Here is a 22,776-nt window from a genome sequence, read left to right as displayed (position 1 = left end):
ATACTCTACACCACACATGCACAAGCATGGTCTGTACATTGATAATATCTTCAATACAGTGACACGAGGTATTACAATCCAAATGAATCACTATTCACCAGCAATAAACAAAAAACTTGGTATATCCATAACAACGCTCTTACAATTACCGTACTTTCCACTTGCTGCAGCACAAGCTGGTCCCTTAGATTAACTGCAGTTTCAATAAGGCAAGAATGATTCTCATGGGAGAGTTGACTTTATACATTACATTTTAATTGTCAATATAATTTTATCTAAACAGATATTTAACGTTGCCTAAGCAATGTGCCCCCATGCTGGCATGCACTAGGCAGTGGCCAGCAGGGTCAATCGCACTCCCCGGACCAGGTCCGGGGGCAATCCGTCACAAAAAATGCTGCCAAGACAAAGTGTAGAAGAATCGCAGATACTACACTTCGATCTTAGCCAAAAGGCCGAGAAGCGATACTACACTCTGATCTTAGCCGAAAGGCCGAGAAACATCCCTTAAAATACACATCAAAATTAATATTGCACATTGTAAAACTCCATTAACCAAACACATGTAGTTCAACAGATAAAAAAAAGTCAATACAATTCATACAAATATTAACATGAGTAATGAATAACAATAATAGTAATAAAAGGTTTCACAACAAGCCTTAACCACACACTTACATAAACTCACGCATCGACATGACAAAATACATTTTCAATACATCATCATTATTATCATTTAACACTGCCTAATTGTTAATTATATTGAATTTTTTCTCACACAGCTAAATTTATTAAACATTCACAACAAGCACTACATTGTATGATAAAATAAAATAATTAATTCCTATTATTCTGCACACAAAATTGCTAAGTTCCTACATGTTCTCGCATTCCAAGTTCGTCCCTTGGGCATCCTTGTAGTTCCTGTTCGGCCGCCCCTGGCAGCACCTACTGGATCAGCTTTCTCTTCCTCTTCATTTGTTGAATGTACACACGACTTTTCTGTATTGTCTCTGCACTTGGGCACATTACATTACAACAATCAATTTTTCACTATCATCCATTCTTACAAGTTGGTAACAATGTTTATTACATTTAAAACAAACTTAAAGTTTATTACATTTTGTGGTGGGCCGATCCCGGTGGTACTGCAATACCGGGCCAACCCGCGGCGGAGGTGGGGCAAGCCCCTAGCACTCCGCCCTGTTCCAAAAATCAGTTTAATATTCTGGTCCTGCGATGCAGGACGTATCAGATATTAAGCTGATAAGAACAGATTTGAAAGCTATTTATTAGCAATATCTCAAAACCCTTTACAATATTAAAAACACATATTAGGAAATGGAAAAAGGGGCACCTAGCGCCCGGAAAACCAAAGATTATGGGAGAATTAAAGTGAAACTAATCCCACCGTGCCCCTGGGGCCGGTTCCCTCCCTCAAAGGCGGGAGGTAAGAAGTTACGTTAAAAGGGGAACTAGTCCCCGCAAGTCACTAACTAGACTAAAAGAAAGAAGTTACGTTAAAACAGAACTAGTCTGTTGCAAGAAAAGAAAACAAAAACCCTCTTAAGATATAAAATATTCACGAACAAGGAGCCTAGCTCCCCGCGGTCCTTAAATAATTAAACACACATATGCACTTTTACCACAACTAAATTTACTCCGGGGAGTAGCCCCTCCTGAAGTTACTTAAGATATTTTAGTTTAATGGGCAGGCTGCCTGCCCCAAAGAAACCCAGCTATGGCTGCCCCCCACCCTCTACATCACAGTGCCTCCATACTGCTCTCCTAACAAGCTATTAGGGCATGCACACTTGGCCGGCCTCAGAGAGACCAACCAAACATGGACACCAGAAGGTATTGAAGTCCCTACAAGCCACGACGCGGTGCCGCCCCAGCCAGGGTACGGCCCTATACGCCGTGGCCCCCCCGCCCCCACCGCATCACTCCGAGGAATGACACGATGAGGGCGGGAGCCTAATGGTTAACCTGACTGTAATTAGGTTCTGAATGCTGGCCTACAGTTTGTGCACAATCCCTGTTGTGTGCAAGACCAGGCCTGGGCAGGGGTGTATTTCCCACTCCTCTTTAAGATTTATGATAGTTAGGGGAGTGAATTTAAACATTAATGTAGAAGTGCCAGTTGTTGTGGCCATGCATTATTACAAAGAACAAGCACCAGATAAATTGAAAGTAAAAAGGGTGGCAGCCTTAGGGGCACTAAAGGCCTGCTCATGACAGACCCTTACCACCCAGTCACCTCAGGTCAGTCCCGCACACACACTTGGGGGCCTTCCTACCACAGATGCTAGATGTTAAATTGGCATAGTAGCCAATGCAAGGATAAATCTTGTAAACAAGCATTCAGTTATTGCTGTTGAGAAGTAGAAGTTAAGGTTGAGAACAGACTTTGGCACTGGCCTTCAACTTTGCAAATCTAAGCATGCCTTAAATACTTCATGTTACACTTGGGAAAGGAAATGAATGAAGATACACAGCAGAGAAATAAAAATTATACAGAGGGTCTAACCCTCACAAACTTAAATAATGATCAAACCTGTAAGAGAAAAGAGAAACATACATAGCACTGAAAAAGAAAATTAATGAAAAATAAAAAAATAAAAAAATTAAATTTTTGCTAGAAGAGCTCGCACGAAGCGTTATACAAGGTGTCTAACACCTGCAAACTTAAGATATTTCAAGTAATGATGTTATATGTGGAGTGAAGCTCTGGGCTGAAAACTTTTAAATATTAGACATTGTGCAGAGTATTGATGGAAAACAAGGTGTCTAACACCTGCAAACCTTAAGTAACATCATTGTAGAATACATAAGTTTTAATAAACTACACAAGGTGTCTAACACCCACAAACTTAAAATATCTCAGATGGAGGGGGCAAGCTGTTCAGAAGTAACAAATAATAACAATTTAAAAGAAATGATTGTTTTAGACTATTTAGATAGTATTGTTTACCAGGGAAAATTAGATTGCAGTTTCTTGAAAGGGGTTGTTTTAGGTTGAATGTTGTTTTTATTATTGGGGAGAGGAGAAAGTCATTAGTTTTGAAAGTGATGCTACGATGGGTGGTTTAGGTGAATTTTACTGTATTGTGTGTTAGGTAGGATGTTCAAATGTAATTAGTTGTGTGGTAGTGTTTACTATTTGTTACAAGTGTTTGGGATATTATTTGGCATTTGATTTAGTAAGTCAGAGGTTAAAAGTGTGCTATTTTACTAGTGGTTTTTGTATATGGGATTAGAAGAAGTTTGAAATTATTGAACTGAGGGGTGATTTATTTAGGTGTCTGGTGATGCTGTTGTTTTATATTTGTGTTTTATGGCAGTGTTAAGCAGGTGCACTAGGTCAGGGGGGAATTATTGTAATTAAATGCATATGGCTCTATTTTAATTGTGATTTAGGTGTTGAGTTGTGGTGAGGTGGCTGCTAATGATGCATGACTATTTTAGAAGCAGAGGCAGATTGAAGTGTGTTGAGAGGGGGAGATTCAGGTTAATTGTTATTATTGGGGATGGGAGAAAATAAATCATTAAACTGGGGAGTGATGTTACGACGGGTGGGTTTAGGTGAGTTTAACAATATTGAGAGTAAGGCGGGTCATACATGTGTAATTAGTTTTGTGGTGATGTTTACTAAGAGTTACAAGTGCTTGGGTTATTGTGTGGCATTTTAATTAATAAGTTAGAGGTTGAAAGTGTGCTATTTTGACTAGTGGTTTGTATATATGGTATTAGAAGAAGTTTGTTATTATTAAACCGAGGAGTGATTTATTTTAGGTGTCTGTTGTTGCTGTTATATTAATTGTACGTTATTGTGCTGGAGACAAAAATGTTAGGAAAGTTTACAATGTCAGGGGGAATTATAGTTAGTGACCGCATGTGGCTCTATGGGGAGTGCATTATATTAGGTGACTGGTGTTTTATTTCTTTTTTATGGCAGTGGCTGCATATGTGCTATTAAGTTTACAAATTCATAGGGAAATTATTGTTATTAAACGTGTGTGGCTCTATTTTAATTGTGAGTTAGGTGTGGTGTTGTGCTGGGGTGGCTATTAATGGTGCATGACTATTGTGGAAGCAGGAACAGTGGCAAATTTAACTGTGGTGTAAAATAGGTAGATATTATTATTGCGTGGTGGAGATTGCAAGTGTGAACAATGATGGCATTCAGGCATGATTGATACTTCCTGGTAGGGTGGGGGGCAAAAGCGTCCTCGTCAACTAAATCTAGGGGTCCAACCACAACATTATCGGTCCAACACTTAGACGTCCGCACACAAACACACATTGGCACACGACAGGGCCCGGACAGGCACCCTGCTCCCACGCTGATCCCGCGGCGGAGTGCTGGGGCACTCGGGCCTCTGCTTCAGTTTTCTGCAGAGGGGCTCACAAGTCCCCCCTTCCACCGGTGATCCAACGGTGGGAGGCTGGTGCCTCCATGGCCATCTACTTCTGTGTTCAGCGGGGAGGGCACCTGCGTCCCTCCCCTTCCACCGGTGGTCCAACGGTGGAGCGCTGGTGCGCTCCGGCAGCACTTCTGTTTTCGTCGGGGGGGCTCTCAGGTCCCCCCCTTCCACCGGTGGTCCAACGGTGGGGGGCTGGTGCCCCCAGCGGTGCGGCGCCGAGTGGCCGATTGTTGGGGCACGAACCACGGTGTTGCGGGCACCGCGGCTCCAGCGCCCGGGGCCCACATCATGGTTGTGGTCCTGGTCTGCCCCTTGGTCGACGACCACCTTGTCCTCTCCCACGGCCACGACCCCGGACTGCGGGGGCCTGGTCTGGGACTGGTTGCGGGTTGGCAGGCGGCGCCTCCACCTGGTACTGACGGTGGCCCGTGACGTGCTCGGTGTAGATGTCACGGGACCACCTGATGACGTCAGACACCATGAGGTGCCGCATCTTCCGTGCGTACCTCCAGCGGACACGTAACTGCTGGAGGACGTAGTCGTTGCACGGGTCCCAGGATCCGAGGGACCCGACAACGAGGGCCTCGTTGAAAACTGTGTAGCCCTGCGCAGTCAGTGTGTCTGCCAACCCCTGGTATTTCGTCGTCTTTGTGGTCCGCACGAGATCCAAAGCCTGGCTCCGGTTCTCGAACGGGACCGCGACATCCACTATGGAGATCTTCTTCCTGGGCTCGTCCACGACCACCAGGTCAGGACGGAGCAAGGACCCGGTGTGGGGCACGGCACGGTTCACCCGCACCTCCACGCCCGGGTCCCTCGGGATGGCAGCGGCCAGCCTGTGCAGCACCGAGTTGTGGCGGTGCTGCCAGGCGGCGGAGTGGCGGCCGCAGTGGTTGAGGACGTGCGGCAGCGTCTCGTTGGGGTGAAGACACCGCCGGCACATCTTGTTCCTCGCTGGTCCTCGCAGAGCTCCATTCAGGGGCACCACGTTGAGACGTGCCCTGTGAATGAAGCGCCATTCTGCGAAGCGAGTAAACTTGCCATCCCGGAGGAAGTGGGAGCTGGCGGGGTTCCGGGAGACCGGTTCCATGGCCTTCCCCTGATCTGGAAGGGCCACGAGTCTCCTTCTGTACTCCTGGCGCCGGGCCGTGGCCAGACGCCGGTAGACTTGGGAGCGTGCCCCGGGACCGACCAGGATGCGGCCCGCGGCACTTTCAGGTGCGGGGATTTCCATCTGGACCTCCTGGAGCTCCTCACTCCAGCGCCATTTCGTTCCTGTGCTCTTCTTGAGGCGCCTTCCTGCACTTCGTGTGAAGGTCCAGTGGTTCCCCAGGGCGCCACCATCACGGTTGAACTCGCCCTCGGTCTCCCCGTTGAGGAACCCCACCATGTCATCTTTCGAAATTTCCTGCTTGCCCAGCTTCTGCTTTGTTGTCTGGAACAAGCTGGCCCACGCCAAGTCTTTTACGTCAGGGTCCTTGCACGTCAGGAGCCTGTAGCCATGCGTGACCGTGGCCAAGTCACACATGTCTGCGAGTGGGAGGAGACCAGCTCCCCCCTCATGCGTTGGGGCGTGGACGATGAGCGGAGTGGCACGCAAGGGGAGGTGCATCCACTCCTTGCAGTACTTCTTCATCTTCTTGTCGAACCGCGTCACCACAGCTTTCCTGACGCGGCCTCCCCTCAAGATGAATTGCAGCCTCGACTGGAGGAATGTCGAGACTGCGTTGATCTTCTGCCAGGGGGCGAGGAGACTGGCGTGGATCTTGTCGAGATCTGCCCCCATGGCTTCCACTTCTTGCTCGGGCGACTGGGCATTCCGGTAACCTGTCGAAACACCCAGGTGACGATACGTGTCGCCCTCAGCGAGTGCGGCGATCGGGACCCCGGCAACCTGCATCACGGTGGGTTGCACCCCAGGTTGCGCTCCAGGCTGGCGCATCACCCGGCGACCGGTCCTGCAGTCTATGTGAAGTGATGCGCATTTTCTGGGCTTGAAGCGCAAGCCGGCCCAGTTACCGGCCTCGTTGACCCCATCCAGCAGGGTCTGCAGGCTCTCGGGGTCCCGCCCGATGAGGACGATGTCATCTGCGTAGGCGAGGATGGCGTGGTGGTGCTCGAGGACAGAGTAGCCCAACTCTTCCTCCCTTCTGGCGGCCGTCCTCAGCACTGCCTCCATGCTGAGGTTGAAGAGAATGGGGCTGAGGGGACAGCCCTGACGGACGCCAGCACGGATCGGGATCTCCTCCGTGAAGCCATCCTCGGAACGGACCCGTGTCGTCCCGCCGTGGTACAGGTCCGCGATGAGGGCACGCAGCGTCTCGGGTACCCTCATCTCTGTGAGCGAGTGCTGGATGTACGCGTGCGGGATGGACCCGAACGCGTTGGCGAGATCCAGCCAGGCGATGGCGACCTCGCGTTTCTTCGCCCTGCAGTCATCCAGGATGGACTGCAGGACAAAGTTGTGCTCCAAGCAGCCCTCGTACTCCATGAAGCCCTTCTGCTGCTTGGAGATGCGCCCCGTCCGGGCAGCCCACGCGCCCAGGCGGGCAGCGACCACCGACAGGAACAGCTTGGAAATGGTGGTGCTGAGCGCAATCGGACGCCAGTTGTCTGGGACGTCCTTGTCGCCATCCTTGTAGATGAGGACCGTGTTGGACCTCTTCCACGATCCGGGGACACGATTGTGGGCGTGCACTGCGGTGTAGAGGGCCGCAAGCACGTGGCAACCTGGGTCAGCCCTCTTCAACAAATTGTACCTGATGCCATCCTGCCCAGGTGCCGTGTTCTTGGTGCGGGCGAGCTTCTTCGCGACCTCCCTGGTGGTGAATGGTCTGGCCAGCTCGTCCACTTCCTCCTCTGTCGGATCATCGTGTGCCAGTGCGCAACCTGCAGGCGTGGGACCCACTTCGTAGCCATGGTCTGAGAATGTCTCTGTGAAGTGGTCCTGCAGGCGGGCTCCCGCAATCCGGCAATAGGGAGACTCTGTTTCCAGGATCTCCTGCATCGCCTTCTTGGGGTTGGCCCTGTACAATTTCTGGATCTTGGCGGCGGCCTCCCCGTCAAATGCAAATGCCGGCCGCCGCCTGCGCTGGCGGGCGGGGTTGCCGGGCCCTCTCCGGCCACCCCTCGCTCCTTCGCCACCCCCTGGAGCACGTGCCGCGCCCCCCTCTTCTTCTCGTACCTTGAGGGCGACGACAAACTCCGTGTACTCGTCGCAGACGTGCTCCAGGGATTCCCAGTCTTCCTCGGCTGCCGAGATCCGAGCCATCCACTCCAGCTGGACTTGGCTGGGCCGGACCTCGGGTTCGCCGTCTTCTCCTTCGTCTTCCGAGGCGGACTGGTGGTCTGCCGCCTCTGCTGGGCGTCCTCGGACCTGGTGGCGGTTCTCCCTGGGCTGCTGGCCGTGACGCGCCCGGGGGACCTCCTCTCGTACCTCCCGGGCATTCTGGGTGGGCAGCCCCACGCCAGGACCAGACAGCTCCCGCGCGGCCGGGGGAGGCCGCACCCTCCCCCCGACCACGCCCACAGTTGGCTCCACCGGCGCCGGCACCTCCGCCTGCACCGCCGCGTCGGCAGCCTCCTGCTCTGGGGCGACGTCATCCTCCGTCTGCGTCCCCATCTCACATCTTCCTGGCAGCTCCTCATCATGGTCTGGATCAGTTTGGGTTCCTCCCTCCGAGTGCAGGAGTGGGAACCTGATGAGGTGGGCTGGCACCACGTGCAACTCCGGTGCAGTCCGCTGCTCAGGTGTGCTTCCCCCAGGAGACATACTGGGGGCATCTCCGGTCTGCCAGTCCCTGGGTGGCAGACCCTCTCCTCTCTCCTCCTCTACTCCGATGCACTCCTGCTCCGGCGCCGGCGCTGGGACATCCTCCCGTTCGGTATAGGAGGGACGGCACGCCGGGCCTGGTGATGGCCTCGGGTGCAGCGGCAGCATTCTGGACAGAAGCTGGGCCGCCTCCTCCTCGTTGGTGGTCACCTGCGGGAGCGCAGGTGCCGGAGTCCCTTTGGGTGCCGGTGATCCAGGGAGGGGTGTCGTGCGGAGCGACAGTGACAGCTTCTTCCTGCGGCACAGAAACAAAGCCTCCCTCCCCGTTGCATCGTCGCGCGCCGGCGTGACGGGTCCAGGTGATGTCCGTCTCTTCTTCCTGGGGGGCAAAACAACACATGTCTCCTGGCCTTCCTCTCGTGCAGGCGGAGAGAGACGGTGGGAGGGACCAGGCACCGGAGACGGCAGCCGCGGCGGCAACGGCCGGGGCTGCGGATCATCAGCGTCTTCATCTGAGGAGCGCCGTGCCTCCCGCCGGGCCACACGAGCAGGTGGAGTCCGTGCTGGCGCGCCCAGGCCTGCCTCTCGCGCCTGGCGTGCCGCGAGTCTCCGCACCTCAGCTCTGTGGACGTTGGCAACGTGGTTCTGAGCCACCCTCAGCGGATATCCAGCGCCCGAAAATGCGGAAGCACAGAACCTGCAGCGGAACTCCACCGCAGTCACCTCTGGGTGGTGTCGCTTCATGTGCTTCCACATGTCCGACCATGCTGAATACCGCCCCCGGATCCTCAGCCCGAAGCCATGCGTCCCACAGAGGATGCACGTCAACTCGGCCGGTAGTGGCACCGGCACGCGCAGGCACCCCGGCTCACCCGGGTCACGCACCAAGGACACCATCTCCCGAACGGCAACCCTCTCATCCTCCTCCTCATCATCAGACGCGAGATCCGAGTCCGTACCATCCGCCTCCGGCAGCGCCGGCTCGATGCCCCGGCCCGGGTGCACCGTCTCAAAATGCAGCCTTGCTGCCCTCAGGGACCGGATCTCTTCGTGCGGCCTACAAATCTCACAGCGAAACCATAGCCCCGCAGAGTCATGCGCCCGGCGCACATGCGCCGCCAGATCAGCCAGTCGTCCGAAGACAGACCCGAACTGCTGAAGCCGCACACACGCAGGGCACTGGATCTCCTCTGGGGCCGGCAACGCCACGAAGCTGGGACGCACGGGCATCCTGAAAAACACTTACACTAACAAAAAGAGAACAACACAGCCGCACAGCAGCAAACAACTAGATCTGTAAAAGAACAATATATACAAACTCTTATAACAAGATAACACTAAGGGTATGTATAGAGTACCCTGAAAAATAAGGAAACAATAGACTCTGAAAATATAACAATTAACCACCTAACAATATATAGAACTCTACTAAAGTATAAACTCTGAAAGGTAAATAAAACTCTACTTAAAACTAATCAGGTACAGGCCACTAAAAAGAAAATATCACAAGTCACAATCGGTGGGGCTGCTACTTGGTAAACCAAGAAGCAACAGTCAAATCCGGGGGTGCAGCGGCAAGCCGAGTGCCGGGCTAAGAGTCAGGCACTCTTCTCCTGGGCAGCTGTAAACAGACAAGCGACGACCGCTTCTGGAGCAGTTCGCTGTCCTGAGAAGAACTACACAGGCGGCTCAAGACACTACAAGGTCACTGGTTGTGCCCTAGGTTTCTGGAACACTAGGGGGGTGTACAAATGTGTCAAGGGCTGGGCCTTACAACACAAGTACACTAGAGTGCTGGAAGGAGCAAAACACAACAACAGAACACTTACAAAAGTCGCAACACAAATACTAGCACAACACAGACAAGAGACAGTTACTCACTTACCGATCAGCACTACAAAGGAAACAAAATATACAAACAAATAAGACAGGTACAGGTGCTTGAAACTAATTAATTAAATAAATATGGTTGAGGTGATGCTATAAGAATGTAAATGGAATTAAGTTAAAAGATTCAACAGCAAGATTTGAGATGTATTGGTTAATTACTATGGATAAAAATGAAAAGGTAAATATATTAAATCTGCAAGAAAATTAAGGAATATTCAATTAATTAAATAAATATTATAATAATAATAGATAGATATATTCAATAAGTATTACTTTAATTACCAATTAATAGTTACTCTGAAAACAATATGGCGTATTTAATCAGCAAGGTAAATATAGAAATAAATAGTACTTTAATTTATTTTAGCTAATTCGAAAGAAAGCAATATGGCGGATTCAAGCACAAAAACAAGTCACTGAACAATTACAATAAACACAAGACAAACACAACACTCAACCCCTGGTGTGCATATCCATGGACACGAACAGGAAGTCACATGCGAAGCATCTGTGAAGAAGAAGGAAGTTGAAAAATGGCGACCGACCTCGCTAAATAACTCAACCACGAGGTCGCGAAAAACTGAATTTAAAGTTAAGCAGACAAAATACACTGAAACTATTAATGGGAAAAATTAAATCTCTGAATATGGAATTATTTACTGCCCCTAGTTATGAATTCAAATCAGAATTAAACACGATTACACTAGATATGCCTGGGCACAAGGCAATATAATTATCGCGAGCAAAGTGAATTTAAGCCAAAATAAATACAGAAATTACTTTAAATGTTGAACAATTGAATTATTAATATGGGAAAATTGAGAGACAGGCAAAAACTTAACAGAAACTATAGGATGCACACAGATTATTCACAAGGGACTGTCGGCCATTGAACACACACAGTCAGGAGACAGGACAAAAACAATTACACAGGCTCAAGAAAAACAAGATACACTTGGGAAGGGGTTCCAAAGGCCTTTAGGGGCGACGATCTTCGACTGTAGTTACGCGACTCGCCTTGAAGGTATTAGTTAAATTGAGGAAAAATTAAATGTGGTATTTGCCCGAGCTAAAAAATTCAAACACAAGGGCGAGACTGTGGGTAGAAGTTAAATGTTAAACAGCAAGATCAAGTACAGGTATTAATTAAATGTGGTTATTTAAATATAGGAACTGCAGTAAAAAGATTGACTCTAATTTAATATATATATGAAAAGCAACTAAATATTATTCGGAAAAATGTATTACTGAAAAAGAATTTAAATAAACAAAATTATTTTGGTGTGAACAGTAAAAGCTACGAGTCACGAATGCAAGTTACAGTCGGGAACCTGAAATGGGGCTTACATAACAAAACACTGAGTTGCAGGAATTACTAGGTGATAGTTTGGCACTTGGAAAATTAAAGGCGAGATAGGTAGTTACTTTACTTTAACAGGTACAAAAAGCTATGCAGATATTAACAAATTAAATGTAACAGTTAAACTTTAAATGTTTGCAATAAAAGATGGCCGCGATTAACGAATTTAATTCAAATAAACAAACAACAAATGGCCAGACAAATAGAAATTCAAATAATTAATGCAAGATGGCCGAAAGCTTGCAGAAAGAAAACAAGTAAATAAACAAGATGGCCACAAGAACTTACTTAAAAACAAAACACAAGTGCCAGACTACCACCTACCTTATCTCCATGTAGTTCCCCATGTCCTCCCTAGGCGCAGCAGCAGTCGATCCATCCTCGGAACTGCTGGAAGTATGGTCGTTTCGTGCCGGAGTGAATACAGCACGAACACCTCTGCGACGATCTTTTCTTGAGCACAGTTATTTAACTAATCACTTCTCGGGGCTAGATCATTAAGCTGATAAGAACAGATACTACACTTTGATCTTAGCCAAAAGGCCGAGAAGCGATAACAATCCTAATGAACCAGGAGCTATATGGGCTCCCTATTACTAAATCAAATGCTATAACAAGGTCTACTGACTTCCATAAACGACTGTACACTTTCGACGAGCCGTCATACTCTACACCACACATGCACAAGCATGGTCTGTACATTGATAATATCTTCAATACAGTGACACGAGGTATTACAATCCAAATGAATCACTATTCACCAGCAATAAACAAAAAACTTGGTATATCCATAACAACGCTCTTACAATTACCGTACTTTCCACTTGCTGCAGCACAAGCTGGTCCCTTAGATTAACTGCAGTTTCAATAAGGCAAGAATGATTCTCATGGGAGAGTTGACTTTATACATTACATTTTAATTGTCAATATAATTTTATCTAAACAGATATTTAACGTTGCCTAAGCAATGTGCCCCCATGCTGGCATGCACTAGGCAGTGGCCAGCAGGGTCAATCGCACTCCCCGGACCAGGTCCGGGGGCAATCCGTCACAAAAAATGCTGCCAAGACAAAGTGTAGAAGAATCGCAGATACTACACTTCGATCTTAGCCAAAAGGCCGAGAAGCGATACTACACTCTGATCTTAGCCGAAAGGCCGAGAAACATCCCTTAAAATACACATCAAAATTAATATTGCACATTGTAAAACTCCATTAACCAAACACATGTAGTTCAACAGATAAAAAAAAGTCAATACAATTCATACAAATATTAACATGAGTAATGAATAACAATAATAGTAATAAAAGGTTTCACAACAAGCCTTAACCACACACTTACATAAACTCACGCATCGACATGACAAAATACATTTTCAATACATCATCATTATTATCATTTAACACTGCCTAATTGTTAATTATATTGAATTTTTTCTCACACAGCTAAATTTATTAAACATTCACAACAAGCACTACATTGTATGATAAAATAAAATAATTAATTCCTATTATTCTGCACACAAAATTGCTAAGTTCCTACATGTTCTCGCATTCCAAGTTCGTCCCTTGGGCATCCTTGTAGTTCCTGTTCGGCCGCCCCTGGCAGCACCTACTGGATCAGCTTTCTCTTCCTCTTCATTTGTTGAATGTACACACGACTTTTCTGTATTGTCTCTGCACTTGGGCACATTACATTACAACAATCAATTTTTCACTATCATCCATTCTTACAAGTTGGTAACAATGTTTATTACATTTAAAACAAACTTAAAGTTTATTACATTTTGTGGTGGGCCGATCCCGGTGGTACTGCAATACCGGGCCAACCCGCGGCGGAGGTGGGGCAAGCCCCTAGCACTCCGCCCTGTTCCAAAAATCAGTTTAATATTCTGGTCCTGCGATGCAGGACGTATCAGATATTAAGCTGATAAGAACAGATACTACACTTTGATCTTAGCCAAAAGGCCGAGAAGCGATAACAATCCTAATGAACCAGGAGCTATATGGGCTCCCTATTACTAAATCAAATGCTATAACAAGGTCTACTGACTTCCATAAACGACTGTACACTTTCGACGAGCCGTCATACTCTACACCACACATGCACAAGCATGGTCTGTACATTGATAATATCTTCAATACAGTGACACGAGGTATTACAATCCAAATGAATCACTATTCACCAGCAATAAACAAAAAACTTGGTATATCCATAACAACGCTCTTACAATTACCGTACTTTCCACTTGCTGCAGCACAAGCTGGTCCCTTAGATTAACTGCAGTTTCAATAAGGCAAGAATGATTCTCATGGGAGAGTTGACTTTATACATTACATTTTAATTGTCAATATAATTTTATCTAAACAGATATTTAACGTTGCCTAAGCAATGTGCCCCCATGCTGGCATGCACTAGGCAGTGGCCAGCAGGGTCAATCGCACTCCCCGGACCAGGTCCGGGGGCAATCCGTCACAAAAAATGCTGCCAAGACAAAGTGTAGAAGAATCGCAGATACTACACTTCGATCTTAGCCAAAAGGCCGAGAAGCGATACTACACTCTGATCTTAGCCGAAAGGCCGAGAAACATCCCTTAAAATACACATCAAAATTAATATTGCACATTGTAAAACTCCATTAACCAAACACATGTAGTTCAACAGATAAAAAAAAGTCAATACAATTCATACAAATATTAACATGAGTAATGAATAACAATAATAGTAATAAAAGGTTTCACAACAAGCCTTAACCACACACTTACATAAACTCACGCATCGACATGACAAAATACATTTTCAATACATCATCATTATTATCATTTAACACTGCCTAATTGTTAATTATATTGAATTTTTTCTCACACAGCTAAATTTATTAAACATTCACAACAAGCACTACATTGTATGATAAAATAAAATAATTAATTCCTATTATTCTGCACACAAAATTGCTAAGTTCCTACATGTTCTCGCATTCCAAGTTCGTCCCTTGGGCATCCTTGTAGTTCCTGTTCGGCCGCCCCTGGCAGCACCTACTGGATCAGCTTTCTCTTCCTCTTCATTTGTTGAATGTACACACGACTTTTCTGTATTGTCTCTGCACTTGGGCACATTACATTACAACAATCAATTTTTCACTATCATCCATTCTTACAAGTTGGTAACAATGTTTATTACATTTAAAACAAACTTAAAGTTTATTACATTTTGTGGTGGGCCGATCCCGGTGGTACTGCAATACCGGGCCAACCCGCGGCGGAGGTGGGGCAAGCCCCTAGCACTCCGCCCTGTTCCAAAAATCAGTTTAATATTCTGGTCCTGCGATGCAGGACGTATCAGATATTAAGCTGATAAGAACAGATACTACACTTTGATCTTAGCCAAAAGGCCGAGAAGCGATAACAATCCTAATGAACCAGGAGCTATATGGGCTCCCTATTACTAAATCAAATGCTATAACAAGGTCTACTGACTTCCATAAACGACTGTACACTTTCGACGAGCCGTCATACTCTACACCACACATGCACAAGCATGGTCTGTACATTGATAATATCTTCAATACAGTGACACGAGGTATTACAATCCAAATGAATCACTATTCACCAGCAATAAACAAAAAACTTGGTATATCCATAACAACGCTCTTACAATTACCGTACTTTCCACTTGCTGCAGCACAAGCTGGTCCCTTAGATTAACTGCAGTTTCAATAAGGCAAGAATGATTCTCATGGGAGAGTTGACTTTATACATTACATTTTAATTGTCAATATAATTTTATCTAAACAGATATTTAACGTTGCCTAAGCAATGTGCCCCCATGCTGGCATGCACTAGGCAGTGGCCAGCAGGGTCAATCGCACTCCCCGGACCAGGTCCGGGGGCAATCCGTCACAAAAAATGCTGCCAAGACAAAGTGTAGAAGAATCGCAGATACTACACTTCGATCTTAGCCAAAAGGCCGAGAAGCGATACTACACTCTGATCTTAGCCGAAAGGCCGAGAAACATCCCTTAAAATACACATCAAAATTAATATTGCACATTGTAAAACTCCATTAACCAAACACATGTAGTTCAACAGATAAAAAAAAGTCAATACAATTCATACAAATATTAACATGAGTAATGAATAACAATAATAGTAATAAAAGGTTTCACAACAAGCCTTAACCACACACTTACATAAACTCACGCATCGACATGACAAAATACATTTTCAATACATCATCATTATTATCATTTAACACTGCCTAATTGTTAATTATATTGAATTTTTTCTCACACAGCTAAATTTATTAAACATTCACAACAAGCACTACATTGTATGATAAAATAAAATAATTAATTCCTATTATTCTGCACACAAAATTGCTAAGTTCCTACATGTTCTCGCATTCCAAGTTCGTCCCTTGGGCATCCTTGTAGTTCCTGTTCGGCCGCCCCTGGCAGCACCTACTGGATCAGCTTTCTCTTCCTCTTCATTTGTTGAATGTACACACGACTTTTCTGTATTGTCTCTGCACTTGGGCACATTACATTACAACAATCAATTTTTCACTATCATCCATTCTTACAAGTTGGTAACAATGTTTATTACATTTAAAACAAACTTAAAGTTTATTACATTTTGTGGTGGGCCGATCCCGGTGGTACTGCAATACCGGGCCAACCCGCGGCGGAGGTGGGGCAAGCCCCTAGCACTCCGCCCTGTTCCAAAAATCAGTTTAATATTCTGGTCCTGCGATGCAGGACGTATCAGATATTAAGCTGATAAGAACAGATACTACACTTTGATCTTAGCCAAAAGGCCGAGAAGCGATAACAATCCTAATGAACCAGGAGCTATATGGGCTCCCTATTACTAAATCAAATGCTATAACAAGGTCTACTGACTTCCATAAACGACTGTACACTTTCGACGAGCCGTCATACTCTACACCACACATGCACAAGCATGGTCTGTACATTGATAATATCTTCAATACAGTGACACGAGGTATTACAATCCAAATGAATCACTATTCACCAGCAATAAACAAAAAACTTGGTATATCCATAACAACGCTCTTACAATTACCGTACTTTCCACTTGCTGCAGCACAAGCTGGTCCCTTAGATTAACTGCAGTTTCAATAAGGCAAGAATGATTCTCATGGGAGAGTTGACTTTATACATTACATTTTAATTGTCAATATAATTTTATCTAAACAGATATTTAACGTTGCCTAAGCAATGTGCCCCCATGCTGGCATGCACTAGGCAGTGGCCAGCAGGGTCAATCGCACTCCCCGGACCAGGTCCGGGGGCAATCCGTCACAAAAAATGCTGCCAAGACAAAGTGTAGAAGAATCGCAGATACTACACTTCGATCTTAGCCAAAAGGCCGAGAAGCGATACTACACTCTGATCTTAGCCGAAAGGCCGAGAAACATCCCTTAAAATACACATCAAAATTAATATTGCACATTGTAAAACTCCATTAACCAAACACATGTAGTTCAACAGATAAAAAAAAGTCAATACAATTCATACAAATATTAACATGAGTAATGAATAACAATAATAGTAATAAAAGGTTTCACAACAAGCCTTAACCACACACTTACATAAACTCACGCATCGACATGACAAAATACATTTTCAATACATCATCATTATTATCATTTAACACTGCCTAATTGTTAATTATATTGAATTTTTTCTCACACAGCTAAATTTATTAAACATTCACAACAAGCACTACATTGTATGATAAAATAAAATAATTAATTCCTATTATTCTGCACACAAAATTGCTAAGTTCCTACATGTTCTCGCATTCCAAGTTCGTCCCTTGGGCATCCTTGTAGTTCCTGTTCGGCCGCCCCTGGCAGCACCTACTGGATCAGCTTTCTCTTCCTCTTCATTTGTTGAATGTACACACGACTTTTCTGTATTGTCTCTGCACTTGGGCACATTACATTACAACAATCAATTTTTCACTATCATCCATTCTTACAAGTTGGTAACAATGTTTATTACATTTAAAACAAACTTAAAGTTTATTACATTTTGTGGTGGGCCGATCCCGGTGGTACTGCAATACCGGGCCAACCCGCGGCGGAGGTGGGGCAAGCCCCTAGCACTCCGCCCTGTTCCAAAAATCAGTTTAATATTCTGGTCCTGCGATGCAGGACGTATCAGATATTAAGCTGATAAGAACAGATACTACACTTTGATCTTAGCCAAAAGGCCGAGAAGCGATAACAATCCTAATGAACCAGGAGCTATATGGGCTCCCTATTACTAAATCAAATGCTATAACAAGGTCTACTGACTTCCATAAACGACTGTACACTTTCGACGAGCCGTCATACTCTACACCACACATGCACAAGCATGGTCTGTACATTGATAATATCTTCAATACAGTGACACGAGGTATTACAATCCAAATGAATCACTATTCACCAGCAATAAACAAAAAACTTGGTATATCCATAACAACGCTCTTACAATTACCGTACTTTCCACTTGCTGCAGCACAAGCTGGTCCCTTAGATTAACTGCAGTTTCAATAAGGCAAGAATGATTCTCATGGGAGAGTTGACTTTATACATTACATTTTAATTGTCAATATAATTTTATCTAAACAGATATTTAACGTTGCCTAAGCAATGTGCCCCCATGCTGGCATGCACTAGGCAGTGGCCAGCAGGGTCAATCGCACTCCCCGGACCAGGTCCGGGGGCAATCCGTCACAAAAAATGCTGCCAAGACAAAGTGTAGAAGAATCGCAGATACTACACTTCGATCTTAGCCAAAAGGCCGAGAAGCGATACTACACTCTGATCTTAGCCGAAAGGCCGAGAAACATCCCTTAAAATACACATCAAAATTAATATTGCACATTGTAAAACTCCATTAACCAAACACATGTAGTTCAACAGATAAAAAAAAGTCAATACAATTCATACAAATATTAACATGAGTAATGAATAACAATAATAGTAATAAAAGGTTTCACAACAAGCCTTAACCACACACTTACATAAACTCACGCATCGACATGACAAAATACATTTTCAATACATCATCATTATTATCATTTAACACTGCCTAATTGTTAATTATATTGAATTTTTTCTCACACAGCTAAATTTATTAAACATTCACAACAAGCACTACATTGTATGATAAAATAAAATAATTAATTCCTATTATTCTGCACACAAAATTGCTAAGTTCCTACATGTTCTCGCATTCCAAGTTCGTCCCTTGGGCATCCTTGTAGTTCCTGTTCGGCCGCCCCTGGCAGCACCTACTGGATCAGCTTTCTCTTCCTCTTCATTTGTTGAATGTACACACGACTTTTCTGTATTGTCTCTGCACTTGGGCACATTACATTACAACAATCAATTTTTCACTATCATCCATTCTTACAAGTTGGTAACAATGTTTATTACATTTAAAACAAACTTAAAGTTTATTACATTTTGTGGTGGGCCGATCCCGGTGGTACTGCAATACCGGGCCAACCCGCGGCGGAGGTGGGGCAAGCCCCTAGCACTCCGCCCTGTTCCAAAAATCAGTTTAATATTCTGGTCCTGCGATGCAGGACGTATCAGATATTAAGCTGATAAGAACAGATACTACACTTTGATCTTAGCCAAAAGGCCGAGAAGCGATAACAATCCTAATGAACCAGGAGCTATATGGGCTCCCTATTACTAAATCAAATGCTATAACAAGGTCTACTGACTTCCATAAACGACTGTACACTTTCGACGAGCCGTCATACTCTACACCACACATGCACAAGCATGGTCTGTACATTGATAATATCTTCAATACAGTGACACGAGGTATTACAATCCAAATGAATCACTATTCACCAGCAATAAACAAAAAACTTGGTATATCCATAACAACGCTCTTACAATTACCGTACTTTCCACTTGCTGCAGCACAAGCTGGTCCCTTAGATTAACTGCAGTTTCAATAAGGCAAGAATGATTCTCATGGGAGAGTTGACTTTATACATTACATTTTAATTGTCAATATAATTTTATCTAAACAGATATTTAACGTTGCCTAAGCAATGTGCCCCCATGCTGGCATGCACTAGGCAGTGGCCAGCAGGGTCAATCGCACTCCCCCGGACCAGGTCCGGGGGCAATCCGTCACAAAAAATGCTGCCAAGACAAAGTGTAGAAGAATCGCAGATACTACACTTCGATCTTAGCCAAAAGGCCGAGAAGCGATACTACACTCTGATCTTAGCCGAAAGGCCGAGAAACATCCCTTAAAATACACATCAAAATTAATATTGCACATTGTAAAACTCCATTAACCAAACACATGTAGTTCAACAGATAAAAAAAAGTCAATACAATTCATACAAATATTAACATGAGTAATGAATAACAATAATAGTAATAAAAGGTTTCACAACAAGCCTTAACCACACACTTACATAAACTCACGCATCGACATGACAAAATACATTTTCAATACATCATCATTATTATCATTTAACACTGCCTAATTGTTAATTATATTGAATTTTTTCTCACACAGCTAAATTTATTAAACATTCACAACAAGCACTACATTGTATGATAAAATAAAATAATTAATTCCTATTATTCTGCACACAAAATTGCTAAGTTCCTACATGTTCTCGCATTCCAAGTTCGTCCCTTGGGCATCCTTGTAGTTCCTGTTCGGCCGCCCCTGGCAGCACCTACTGGATCAGCTTTCTCTTCCTCTTCATTTGTTGAATGTACACACGACTTTTCTGTATTGTCTCTGCACTTGGGCACATTACATTACAACAATCAATTTTTCACTATCATCCATTCTTACAAGTTGGTAACAATGTTTATTACATTTAAAACAAACTTAAAGTTTATTACATTTTGTGGTGGGCCGATCCCGGTGGTACTGCAATACCGGGCCAACCCGCGGCGGAGGTGGGGCAAGCCCCTAGCACTCCGCCCTGTTCCAAAAATCAGTTTAATATTCTGGTCCTGCGATGCAGGACGTATCAGATATTAAGCTGATAAGAACAGATACTACACTTTGATCTTAGCCAAAAGGCCGAGAAGCGATAACAATCCTAATGAACCAGGAGCTATATGGGCTCCCTATTACTAAATCAAATGCTATAACAAGGTCTACTGACTTCCATAAACGACTGTACACTTTCGACGAGCCGTCATACTCTACACCACACATGCACAAGCATGGTCTGTACATTGATAATATCTTCAATACAGTGACACGAGGTATTACAATCCAAATGAATCACTATTCACCAGCAATAAACAAAAAACTTGGTATATCCATAACAACGCTCTTACAATTACCGTACTTTCCACTTGCTGCAGCACAAGCTGGTCCCTTAGATTAACTGCAGTTTCAATAAGGCAAGAATGATTCTCATGGGAGAGTTGACTTTATACATTACATTTTAATTGTCAATATAATTTTATCTAAACAGATATTTAACGTTGCCTAAGCAATGTGCCCCCATGCTGGCATGCACTAGGCAGTGGCCAGCAGGGTCAATCGCACTCCCCCGGACCAGGTCCGGGGGCAATCCGTCACAAAAAATGCTGCCAAGACAAAGTGTAGAAGAATCGCAGATACTACACTTCGATCTTAGCCAAAAGGCCGAGAAGCGATACTACACTCTGATCTTAGCCGAAAGGCCGAGAAACATCCCTTAAAATACACATCAAAATTAATATTGCACATTGTAAAACTCCATTAACCAAACACATGTAGTTCAACAGATAAAAAAAAGTCAATACAATTCATACAAATATTAACATGAGTAATGAATAACAATAATAGTAATAAAAGGTTTCACAACAAGCCTTAACCACACACTTACATAAACTCACGCATCGACATGACAAAATACATTTTCAATACATCATCATTATTATCATTTAACACTGCCTAATTGTTAATTATATTGAATTTTTTCTCACACAGCTAAATTTATTAAACATTCACAACAAGCACTACATTGTATGATAAAATAAAATAATTAATTCCTATTATTCTGCACACAAAATTGCTAAGTTCCTACATGTTCTCGCATTCCAAGTTCGTCCCTTGGGCATCCTTGTAGTTCCTGTTCGGCCGCCCCTGGCAGCACCTACTGGATCAGCTTTCTCTTCCTCTTCATTTGTTGAATGTACACACGACTTTTCTGTATTGTCTCTGCACTTGGGCACATTACATTACAACAATCAATTTTTCACTATCATCCATTCTTACAAGTTGGTAACAATGTTTATTACATTTAAAACAAACTTAAAGTTTATTACATTTTGTGGTGGGCCGATCCCGGTGGTACTGCAATACCGGGCCAACCCGCGGCGGAGGTGGGGCAAGCCCCTAGCACTCCGCCCTGTTCCAAAAATCAGTTTAATATTCTGGTCCTGCGATGCAGGACGTATCAGATATTAAGCTGATAAGAACAGATACTACACTTTGATCTTAGCCAAAAGGCCGAGAAGCGATAACAATCCTAATGAACCAGGAGCTATATGGGCTCCCTATTACTAAATCAAATGCTATAACAAGGTCTACTGACTTCCATAAACGACTGTACACTTTCGACGAGCCGTCATACTCTACACCACACATGCACAAGCATGGTCTGTACATTGATAATATCTTCAATACAGTGACACGAGGTATTACAATCCAAATGAATCACTATTCACCAGCAATAAACAAAAAACTTGGTATATCCATAACAACGCTCTTACAATTACCGTACTTTCCACTTGCTGCAGCACAAGCTGGTCCCTTAGATTAACTGCAGTTTCAATAAGGCAAGAATGATTCTCATGGGAGAGTTGACTTTATACATTACATTTTAATTGTCAATATAATTTTATCTAAACAGATATTTAACGTTGCCTAAGCAATGTGCCCCCATGCTGGCATGCACTAGGCAGTGGCCAGCAGGGTCAATCGCACTCCCCGGACCAGGTCCGGGGGCAATCCGTCACAAAAAATGCTGCCAAGACAAAGTGTAGAAGAATCGCAGATACTACACTTCGATCTTAGCCAAAAGGCCGAGAAGCGATACTACACTCTGATCTTAGCCGAAAGGCCGAGAAACATCCCTTAAAATACACATCAAAATTAATATTGCACATTGTAAAACTCCATTAACCAAACACATGTAGTTCAACAGATAAAAAAAAGTCAATACAATTCATACAAATATTAACATGAGTAATGAATAACAATAATAGTAATAAAAGGTTTCACAACAAGCCTTAACCACACACTTACATAAACTCACGCATCG

At 44.5% G+C, this 22,776-nt stretch overlaps 8 non-coding genes and 10 pseudogenes across 8 annotated transcripts; all 18 read right to left on the bottom strand.

Moving 5' to 3' along the window:
• Positions 1–302: 302 nt before the first annotated feature.
• Positions 303–467, bottom strand: LOC134545611 (U2 spliceosomal RNA; annotated as a pseudogene).
• Positions 468–1,123: 656 nt separating this feature from the next.
• Positions 1,124–1,302, bottom strand: LOC134545602 (U2 spliceosomal RNA; annotated as a pseudogene).
• Positions 1,303–11,813: 10,511 nt separating this feature from the next.
• On the bottom strand, positions 11,814–12,004 carry LOC134545603 (U2 spliceosomal RNA). The gene has a single exon (XR_010078664.1). It is a non-coding gene; the product is annotated as a U2 spliceosomal RNA (small nuclear RNA).
• Positions 12,005–12,414: 410 nt separating this feature from the next.
• LOC134545609 (U2 spliceosomal RNA) lies at positions 12,415–12,579 on the bottom strand (annotated as a pseudogene).
• Positions 12,580–13,235: 656 nt separating this feature from the next.
• LOC134545601 (U2 spliceosomal RNA) lies at positions 13,236–13,428 on the bottom strand. Its single transcript, XR_010078663.1, has one exon. It is a non-coding gene; the product is annotated as a U2 spliceosomal RNA (small nuclear RNA).
• Positions 13,429–13,838: 410 nt separating this feature from the next.
• Positions 13,839–14,003, bottom strand: LOC134545608 (U2 spliceosomal RNA; annotated as a pseudogene).
• A 656-nt stretch (positions 14,004–14,659) lies between these two features.
• Positions 14,660–14,852, bottom strand: LOC134545600 (U2 spliceosomal RNA). Its single transcript, XR_010078662.1, has one exon. It is a non-coding gene; the product is annotated as a U2 spliceosomal RNA (small nuclear RNA).
• Positions 14,853–15,262: 410 nt separating this feature from the next.
• Positions 15,263–15,427, bottom strand: LOC134545607 (U2 spliceosomal RNA; annotated as a pseudogene).
• Positions 15,428–16,083: 656 nt separating this feature from the next.
• Positions 16,084–16,276, bottom strand: LOC134545616 (U2 spliceosomal RNA). The gene has a single exon (XR_010078668.1). It is a non-coding gene; the product is annotated as a U2 spliceosomal RNA (small nuclear RNA).
• Positions 16,277–16,686: 410 nt separating this feature from the next.
• On the bottom strand, positions 16,687–16,851 carry LOC134545606 (U2 spliceosomal RNA; annotated as a pseudogene).
• A 656-nt stretch (positions 16,852–17,507) lies between these two features.
• On the bottom strand, positions 17,508–17,700 carry LOC134545615 (U2 spliceosomal RNA). The gene has a single exon (XR_010078667.1). It is a non-coding gene; the product is annotated as a U2 spliceosomal RNA (small nuclear RNA).
• Positions 17,701–18,110: 410 nt separating this feature from the next.
• LOC134545605 (U2 spliceosomal RNA) lies at positions 18,111–18,275 on the bottom strand (annotated as a pseudogene).
• Positions 18,276–18,931: 656 nt separating this feature from the next.
• On the bottom strand, positions 18,932–19,124 carry LOC134545614 (U2 spliceosomal RNA). Its single transcript, XR_010078666.1, has one exon. It is a non-coding gene; the product is annotated as a U2 spliceosomal RNA (small nuclear RNA).
• Positions 19,125–19,534: 410 nt separating this feature from the next.
• Positions 19,535–19,700, bottom strand: LOC134545613 (U2 spliceosomal RNA; annotated as a pseudogene).
• Positions 19,701–20,356: 656 nt separating this feature from the next.
• On the bottom strand, positions 20,357–20,549 carry LOC134545610 (U2 spliceosomal RNA). The gene has a single exon (XR_010078665.1). It is a non-coding gene; the product is annotated as a U2 spliceosomal RNA (small nuclear RNA).
• Positions 20,550–20,959: 410 nt separating this feature from the next.
• On the bottom strand, positions 20,960–21,125 carry LOC134545612 (U2 spliceosomal RNA; annotated as a pseudogene).
• A 656-nt stretch (positions 21,126–21,781) lies between these two features.
• Positions 21,782–21,974, bottom strand: LOC134545599 (U2 spliceosomal RNA). Its single transcript, XR_010078661.1, has one exon. It is a non-coding gene; the product is annotated as a U2 spliceosomal RNA (small nuclear RNA).
• Positions 21,975–22,384: 410 nt separating this feature from the next.
• Positions 22,385–22,549, bottom strand: LOC134545604 (U2 spliceosomal RNA; annotated as a pseudogene).
• Between the last annotated feature and the right edge of the window lie 227 nt (positions 22,550–22,776).

Source organism: Bacillus rossius, unplaced genomic scaffold (genome assembly GCF_032445375.1).
Source record: "Bacillus rossius redtenbacheri isolate Brsri unplaced genomic scaffold, Brsri_v3 Brsri_v3_scf812, whole genome shotgun sequence".
In the NCBI taxonomy this organism is placed as follows: domain Eukaryota; kingdom Metazoa; phylum Arthropoda; class Insecta; order Phasmatodea; family Bacillidae; genus Bacillus; species Bacillus rossius.
The sequence above is the reverse complement of the archived record's forward strand: the minus strand, read 5'-3'. Positions and strand labels throughout refer to the sequence as shown.